This window comes from Macaca mulatta, chromosome 16, assembly GCF_049350105.2.
Source record: "Macaca mulatta isolate MMU2019108-1 chromosome 16, T2T-MMU8v2.0, whole genome shotgun sequence".
Taxonomy (NCBI): Eukaryota; Metazoa; Chordata; class Mammalia; order Primates; family Cercopithecidae; genus Macaca; species Macaca mulatta.
The window spans coordinates 44,863,109-44,872,229 of record NC_133421.1 but is presented as its reverse complement, the minus strand read 5'-3'; the positions used below and the strand labels follow the sequence as shown (position 1 = coordinate 44,872,229).

At 38.2% G+C, this 9,121-nt stretch overlaps 1 pseudogene; it reads left to right on the top strand.

The window, feature by feature from the left end:
* The first annotated feature begins 5,434 nt into the window (after positions 1-5,434).
* LOC144335913 (ubiquitin-fold modifier 1 pseudogene) lies at positions 5,435-5,971 on the top strand (annotated as a pseudogene).
* Positions 5,972-9,121: the final 3,150 nt, after the last annotated feature.

Here is a 9,121-nt window from a genome sequence, read left to right as displayed (position 1 = left end):
ATTGAGAAATTGGATCTAGTTCAACTAAAGAGCTTCTGCACAGCAAAAGAAACTACCATCAGAGTGAACAGGCAACCTACAGAATGGGAGAAAATTTTTGCAATCTACTCATCTGACAAACAGCTAATATCCAGAATCTACAAAGAACTCAAACAAATTTACAAGAAAAAAAAAAAAAAAAGAACCCCATCATCAAGTGGGCAAAGGATATAAACAGACACTTCTCAAAAGAAGACATTTATGCAGCCAACAGACACATGAAAAAATGCTCATCATCACTGGTCATCAGAGAAATGCAAATCAAAACCACAATGAGATACCATCTCATGCCAGTTAGAATGGCGATCATTAAAAAGTCAGGAAACAACAGTTGCTGGAGATGATGTGGAGAAACAGGAACACTTTTACACTGTTGGTGGGGCTGTAAACTGGTTCAACCATTGTGGAAGACAGTGTGGTGATTCCTCGAGGATCTAGAACTAGAAATACCATTTGACCCAGCCATCCCATTACTGGGTATATACTCAAAGGATTATAAATCATGCTGCTATAAAGACACATGCACATGTATGTTTATTGTGGTACTATTCCCAATAGAAAAGACTTGAAACCAACCCAAATGTCCATCAATGATAGACTGGATTAAGAAAATGTGGCACATATACACCGTGGAATACTATGCAGCCATAAAAAAGGATGAGTTAATGTCGTTTGTAGGTACATGGATGAAGCTGGAAACCATCATTCTCAGCAAAGTATCACAAGAACAGAAAACCAAACACTACATGTTCTCACTCATAGGTGGGAATTGAACAGCGAGAACACTTGGACACAGGAAGGGGCACATCACACATCGGGTCCTGTCGTGGAGTAGGGGGAGAGGGGAGGGATAGCATTAGGAGACACACCTAATCTAAATGACGAGTTAATGGGTACAGCACACCAACATGCCACATGTATACATATGTAACAAATCTGCACGTTGTGCACATGTACCCTAGAACTTAAAGTATATATATTAAAAAAAAAAAATCCAAACCAAGTCAAAACCAAAACCAAAGTATCAAGCAATCCAAGTCAAGTCAAAAACAAAAACCAAAGTGCTGGTACAGACATGCTGTGGGTGAACAGGTCACGCTTCCACTCAAATGGAGTGGTTAAGTCTTACCAAGTTTCAGATGTCTGGACTCCAAGTGCCAGTTCCTTCCTGGTGTTCAGCCACCGTGTTGATCCTTCATGGGGACCTGCCACACACTGCTCTGGCAAGGCGTCCCACCAGGGCAATTGCCTATCCCGGAGTGCTCTCAGGACCCGGGTCACTCAAGCTGGCCGGATTCCCCCACAGGGATGCTCCACAGGGCAGGCCTAAGCTGCCTAAGGGGCTGCCTTGACTGTCCGTTAATCACCTCACTTCCTAGTCAGGGAACCAAGAAATGTATCAGGACAAGCCGCAGACAAAACCCCTCAGACACTGAGTTAAAGGTGGTAGGGCTTTATTCACCTGGGAGCTTCGGCAAGACTCATGTCTCCAAAAACCGAGCTCCCTGAGTGAGCAATTCCTGTCTCTTTTAAGGGCTCACAACTCTAAGGGAGACTGCGTGAGAGGGTCGTGATCAATTGAGCAAGCACAGGGTAAGTGACGGGGGGCTGCATGCACCAGTAATTACAATGGAACAGAACAGGACAGGGATTTTCACAGTACTTTTCTATACAATGCCTGTAATCTATAGATAACATAATCGATTAGGTCAGGGGTCGATCTTTAACTGCCAGGTCCAGGGTGTGGCGCTGGGTTGTCTGCTTGTGGATTTCATTTCTGCCTTTTAGTTTTTACTTCTTCTTTCTTTGGAGGCAGAAATTGGGCATAAGACAATATGAGGGGTGGTCTCCTCCCTTACTATGAACACATTTACACACATAAACTAGAAAACCTGGAAGAGATGGATAAATTCCTGGAAAAATACAAGTCTCCTAAATCAGGAAGAATTTGATACCCTGAGCAGACCAATAACAAGTAGCAAAATTGAAATGGTAATTTACAAATTACCAACAATAAAAAAGTCCAGGACCAGATGGATTCACAGCAGAATTCTACCAGACATTCAAAAAAGAATTGGTACTAATCCTTTTGACACGATTCCACAAGATAAAGAAAGAAGGAACCCTCCCTAATTCATTCTATGAAGCCAGCATCACCCTAATACCAAAAGCAGGAAATGACATAACAAAAAAGAAAGCTACAGACCAATATCCTTAATGACCATAGATGCTAAAATCCTTAACAAAATACTAGCTAACCAAATCCAACAACATATCAAAAAGATAATCCACCATGGTCAAGTGGGTTTCATACCAGGGATGCAGGGATGGTTTAACATATGCAGGTCAATAAATGTGATACACCACATAAACATAATTAAAAACAAAAATCACATGATCATCTCAATAGATGCAGAAAAAGCATTCTGCACAATCCAGTGTCATTTTACAATAAAAAATATCAGCAAAATCGGCATACAAGGGATGAACCTTAATGTAATAAAAGCCATGTATAACAAACCCACAGCCAACATAATACTGAATGGGGAAAAGTTGAGAGCATTCCCTCTGAGAACTGGAACAAGACAAGGAGGCCCACTCTCACTACTCCTCTTCAACATAGTACTGGAAGTCCTGGCCAGAGCAATCAGACAAAAGAAAGAAATAAAGGACATCCAAATCGGTAAAGAGGATGTCAAACTGTCACTGCTGATGATATAATCATTTACTTTGAAAACCCTAAGGACTCTTCCAGAAAGCTCCTAGAACTGATAAGAGAATTCAGCAAAGTTTCTGGATACAAGATTAATGTACTCAAATCAGTGGCACTTCTATATACCAACAGCGACCAAGCAGAGAATCAAATCAAGAACTCAACGCCTTTTACAATAGTTGCAAAAATAAATAAATAAATAAACAAACAAAATACTTATGAATATACCTAACCAAGGAGTAGAAAGACTTCCATAAGGAAAACTATAAAATACTGCTGAAAGAAATCATAGACAACACAAACAAATGGAAACACATCACATGCTTATCGATGGGTAGAATCAATATTGTAAAAATGACCATATTGACAAAAGCAATCTACAAATTCAGTGCAATTCCCATCAAAACACCACCATCATTATTCATGGAATTAGAACAAAACAATTCTAAAATTCATATGGAACCAAAAAAAGAGCCTGCATAGCCAAAGTAAGACTAAACAAAAAGAACAAATCTGGAGGCATCACATTACCTGATTTCAAACTATACTATAAGGCTATAGTCACCAAAACAGCATAGTACTGGTATAAAAATAGGCACATAGACCAATGGAACAGAATAGAGAACCCAGAAATAAATCCAAATACTTACAGCCAACTGATCTTTGACAAAGCCAACAAAAACATAAAGTGGGGAAAGGACACCCTTTTCAACAAATGGTGCTAGGATGATTGGCTAGCCCCATGTAGGAGAATGAAACTGGATCCTCAGCTCTCGCCTTATACAAAAATCAACTCAAGATGGATTAAGAACTTAAACCTAAGACATGAAACTATAAAAATTCTAGAAGTTAACATTGGAACAACCCTTCCAGACACTGGCTTAGCCAAGGATTTCATGACCAAGAACTCAAAAAGCAAATGCAATAAAAACAAAGATAAATAGCTGGGACCTAATTAAACTAAAGAGCTTTAGCACAGCAGAAAGAACAGTCAGCAGAGTAAACAGACAACACACAGAGCGGGAAAAAAATCTTCAAAATCTATAAATCTGACAAAAGGCTAATATCCGGAGTCTACAATGAACACAAACAAATCAGAAAGAAAACAACAACAACAACAACAACAACAACAAAAAACTCCATCAGAAAGTGGGCTAAGGATATGAATAGACAATTCTCAAGGAAAGATATACAAATGGTGAATGAACATATGAAAAAATACTCAACATCACTAACGATCAGGGAAATGCAAATCAAAACCAAAGTGCAATACCACCTTACTCCTGCAAGAATGGCCATAATAAAAGAGTCAAAAAACTCTTTAGATGTTGGTGTGGATGCGGTGAACAGGAAACACTTCTACACTGCTGGTGGGAATGTAAACTAGTACAGCCACTATGGAAAACAGTGTGGAGATTTCCTAAAGAACTAAAAGTAGAACTACCATTGGATCCAGCAGTCTCACTCCTGGGTGTCTATCCAGAGGAGAAGTCAATTATTCGAAAAAGATACTTGCACACGCATGTTTATAGCAGCAAAATTCACAATTGCAAAATCATGAAACCAACCCAAATGCCCATCAATCAATGAGTGGATAAAGGAACTGTGATATCTATAGATATACATATAACAGTAGTATTCCATTGTGTGTGTGTGTATATATATAATATGTGATATGTATATATATGATTATTCCACATATATACGGATATATATATGATATATGATATATATTCCATATATATTATGTGGAATTATATATGTGGAATAATATATGTGGATAATATATGTGGAATAATCATATATATGAATATTCATATATATCACATATAATGTGTGATATGTATATATGATGGAATATATGTGATATGTATATATATGATGGAATAGATATATCATATAGCACATATTATATATATACACACACATGATGGAATACTACACGGCCACAAAAGGAATGAATTAACAGCATTTGCAGTGACCTGGATGAGACTGGAGACTTATTCCAAGTGAAGTAACTCAGGAGTGGAAAACCAAACATCGTATGTTCTCACTGATACGTGGAAGCTAAGCTATGAGGAGCAAAGGCATAATAATAATGCAGTGGACTTTGGGGACTCTGGGGGAAGCGTGGGAAGGGGACAAGGGATTAAAAGACAACAAATATGGCGCAGTGTGTACTGCTTGGATGGTATGTGCACCAAAATCTCACAAATCACTGCTAAAGAACTTACTCATATAACCAAATACCACCTGTACTGCAATAACTTATGGGGAAAAAGTCTATCGCATGTTTATAAAGCAAAAACAGGTAGGAAAAATAATATTTTTATAAAAACAGGAAGAATATAGGAGTCATAAGGAAAAGTCCTTTTTTGGTTTATTATCTATATGCTTTTGTTCCCATTTCTTCAGTGGTAGCTCTAGGGCTTACAATATGCACCTTCAACTTACCACAGTTTAGTCATAGTATATGACTTTGTGAATTACGTAAGAGCTTTACAACAATACACACCCATTTCCTCTATTTCTAAAAATAAAATATTTCTATTATAAGCACCACAATACATAGCTTTATTCCTTTAAAAAATTAATTATTTTAAGAATAATTTTCAGCACAGTGGAGGAAGTCATGCTACCCCGCAGAGCTGGCGTGTGTTCTAGATTCATCCTGGCACCACCATGTAGAAGGTTTCCTTTAAGATCATGCTGACATCTGTCCCGATGTCTGATACCATACAAAGTACTCTGTGTTCCTGAAAGTACACCTTTCACCGCAGTCTTAAAGTTTGCAGCTGAAGAATTTAAAGTTCATGCTGCAACATGTGCAGTTATTACCAATGATAGAATAGGAATAAATCTTGCACAGACTGCTGGAAATGTTTTTCTAAAACAGGGTTTAGAACTGCGGATTATTCCTAGAGATCATGCTGGAAGTTGTTAATATCTACTACTTGGGCCGGGCGCGGTGGCTCACGCCTGCAATCCCAGTACTTTGGGAGGCCGAGGTGGGTGGATCACGAGGTCAGGAGTTCAAGACCAGCCTGGCCAAGATGGTAAAACCCCATCTCTACTAAAAATACAAAAAAATTAGCTGGGCATGGTGGCACGTGCCTGTAATCCCAGCTACTCCGGAGGCTGAGGCAGACAATTGCTTAAACCTGGAGGGCCGGAGGTTGCACTGAGCCGAGATCGCGCCACTGCACTCCAGCCTGGGTGACAGAGCGAGACTCTGTCTCAAAAAAAAAAAAAAAAAAATCTGCTACTTGGAACATACGATTTGGAACTTACGATTACCTTTCAGAATAAATATTGGTATTTTTGTGGAAATCAGGCATTTAACATACTATGAAAACACCAAGAGTCAATGAATGATGAAAGGTGACTCATCTGTTTTTTTTTTTTTGTCCATACTCTTCATATGAAGAGGTAATGCATAAGAATTAAGGCTCCTACCCTCACAGAAGATCATAGTCTTTGATTGCTACCTCACAACACAAACAGGTAGTTCACTGCGGGGCGGGGGAATGAATTAGCGGAACTGTGTTAACTGGAAGCTTCTGCTAATTTTATTTTTTAGAACAATTTGGAACATTAAAATGTACTGAGTCTTATATATTCATCTGAGTTAAAAATATAAAAAGAATTACGGATCTTGGATGGCAATTTGCTTGATAGCATCTGATTTGCACACTCATAGTTTGATTTTTAATTAAATATATAGGTTATGATGAAGTCAATAGACGTATCAGTGAACAGTTAACTATATTAAATTTTTATAATTTACTTTTTTAAAGATTCAAACCTCACATATTATATAAATTTCAGTTTAATATCCATCAAAAAAATTAAAATTATAATCTAACTCTTATATGTATAAATTGATGTCTCATACCAGGTTTTAATGTTGGACTTGCAGAATCCAGTACTTGTAATGGTGGGAATTCACAATAAAGTAGAAGCATCCTTTGCTGAGTTATAGATTCCTTTATCAATCTCTTTTGACACAACTTTTAAAACAAGTATCTTCAAGAAACCACTGGTGTTTTGAGGATAATATTTCTAAATAGCATTCAGGAAGATAATATTATTGCACAGAAGATCTGATGATTAAAAAAGCAACAACAAAAGCTCAAGGAAATGCAGATCGAAAGTGCTGACGAGTTATATTTACTGAAGATACAACTTTTAAGGAAGTTCTGAGATTAGTCACCCATGTGAATAAGAAGCCAGGAAAGGAAAGATGGGGAAGTCCAGATGACCAGGCTTCTGTTAAGGAGGAAAGCAACAGAGGAAAACAGTGAAGGGGAACAGAAAAGTGTAGCAAAGTGTTACAGAAAAGCCGACTGGATAGGCAAAACTGCAGAAGGTAGAGGTTGGGGAGAACTGAAAGGGAAAACAAAATACTTGACATGGTCTGAAGTAGTAGAAGGCAATTAGAGAAAACTAAGTATCTACTGGCCTTGTCAACATACAGACTTCAAACTACCCCTTATGAGAATCCAAAGAATGATGTAAGGGAAGATTTTATTTGCCCTTCCAGAAGAAATCAGTATCTATGTAAATACTGAAAGATGAAATCAAAGCTCATAATGATTCAGAATCAGTGCTTGCCCTGCTGTATTCTGAATGGTGAACTCTGGAAGCAGGGATTGTGTCTGTCTGGCTCTTTTTTAGAGCTGGAAATGTAGTGGCTTTCATTAAACACTTGCTGTGAAGTCTCTCTAAGACCAATTGTTACCTTAGTATGTTTCAATAGCTTCTCTATCATAGGCCCTAGGTTCATTGGGGGAAAAATATATAAGAAAATTCAACAGAATCAGCATTTGAAGTGTGCCATTGGTAGTTGTTTATGAAGTTACCAGATATTCATAAAAGTGACAAATGAACAGCAGGATTATGAATTATCAAAGGAAAAAACATTTGCTGAGGTGAAAAAATCTGACGTTTGGGGAAGTTTTTATTTTTATAAACAAAATCTGATGTTCAAAGGCTCCTGTTTCTTACAATAACTATTGAGCCTCAGTTAAGCAGAAATTTATGAACACTCATTTCCTGACTTTTTGCTTTAAATTTTTTCTCCACTCTGCAAACACAACAGTTTGCCTGCTGTGTTGCAGAAATAAATTTATGTTGTCCTCTGCCATAAAGTGATGTATTTAATATTTTTATTCTTTGTTTTTGAAAATTATGAGTTTCTAAAAACGTTTTATTAAACTAGACATTTTGTTATTAAATAAATGTGATCTGTAATTTGTGCAGAATGATTTGAGGTATTGTATTTAGTTTACATGCATTATGGGTTCATAATTAATATCCGATGAAAATACATTTTGTCGTATTGAAAGAAGAATAATTTTAAGTGCAAAAGGATTTTTTATATTTATCTACATATTTACTATCTTCTGGGCTCTTCACTGTTTTTTGTAGGGCTGAGTTTCATTCAGGTATCATTTTCCTTCCACCTAAAACACTTCCTTTAATATTTTTTCATAAGAAAGATCGGCTGGTGACAAATTCCCTCAGATTTTCAGAATTCCTTTTTTTTTTTTGTCTGAAGTCATTACTTTGCCTCCATTTAGGTAGGTCTCTTTTTTCTGTGGTTGTTATAGGTTGTTATAGGATCCTAGGTTGACAATCTTTTAGCACGTTGTAGATGCATAGTTCCGGATTCGGTACAGGTTTGCACAAACTATCTGTAAATAACATGTTTAAGAAAAATGGAGAAGCTGGAATGTGAGAATACGAAGATTTACTGAAATGAAAAGGTGGTCATTGAAAGAAAGTGGGTTATGAAACAGCATGAACATTATGACCTCATTGTAACAAACGTGCGTTACATACACATATGTGTAATATATACGTACGCGTATCCAAATACACATTGTGTATATATACTGCAATTCGTTTTACTTACTTACTTTCGCCTCCACTGGAGCCTGTATTAATCAGCCCAGCATTAACCGCTGCTCGCACCTTTGGGCCACTCAGCATCAGTGAGAACTGGGCCTCAGACAGAGCCGCCCGGGACATATGCGAGGGTCCCGCAAGGCTGGCAGCACGGAGCCCGGCCAAGGGCGAGCTCTCGGCCAAGGATGGGGAGTTGACCAAAGGGAGGAGGATTACAAAATCCAAATACTCGGACAGGTGCTAAATACTCGGGCGGGTGCTAAAGACTGCAGTAGGGCAGAAAAGCAGAACGCTGGCTGGTTTTTTTCGTATCACGAGCAGTGTGACGGTTACCGGGGTTGACCAAACACAGCGCACCGGCCGCCGTTAAATCCTACTCTGGCTCGGGGTCTGCGGAGCCTGCCCCGGCCGCAGGCTCCATAAACCCAGCCAGGAACCAAGAGTGGACCAATCTGCACA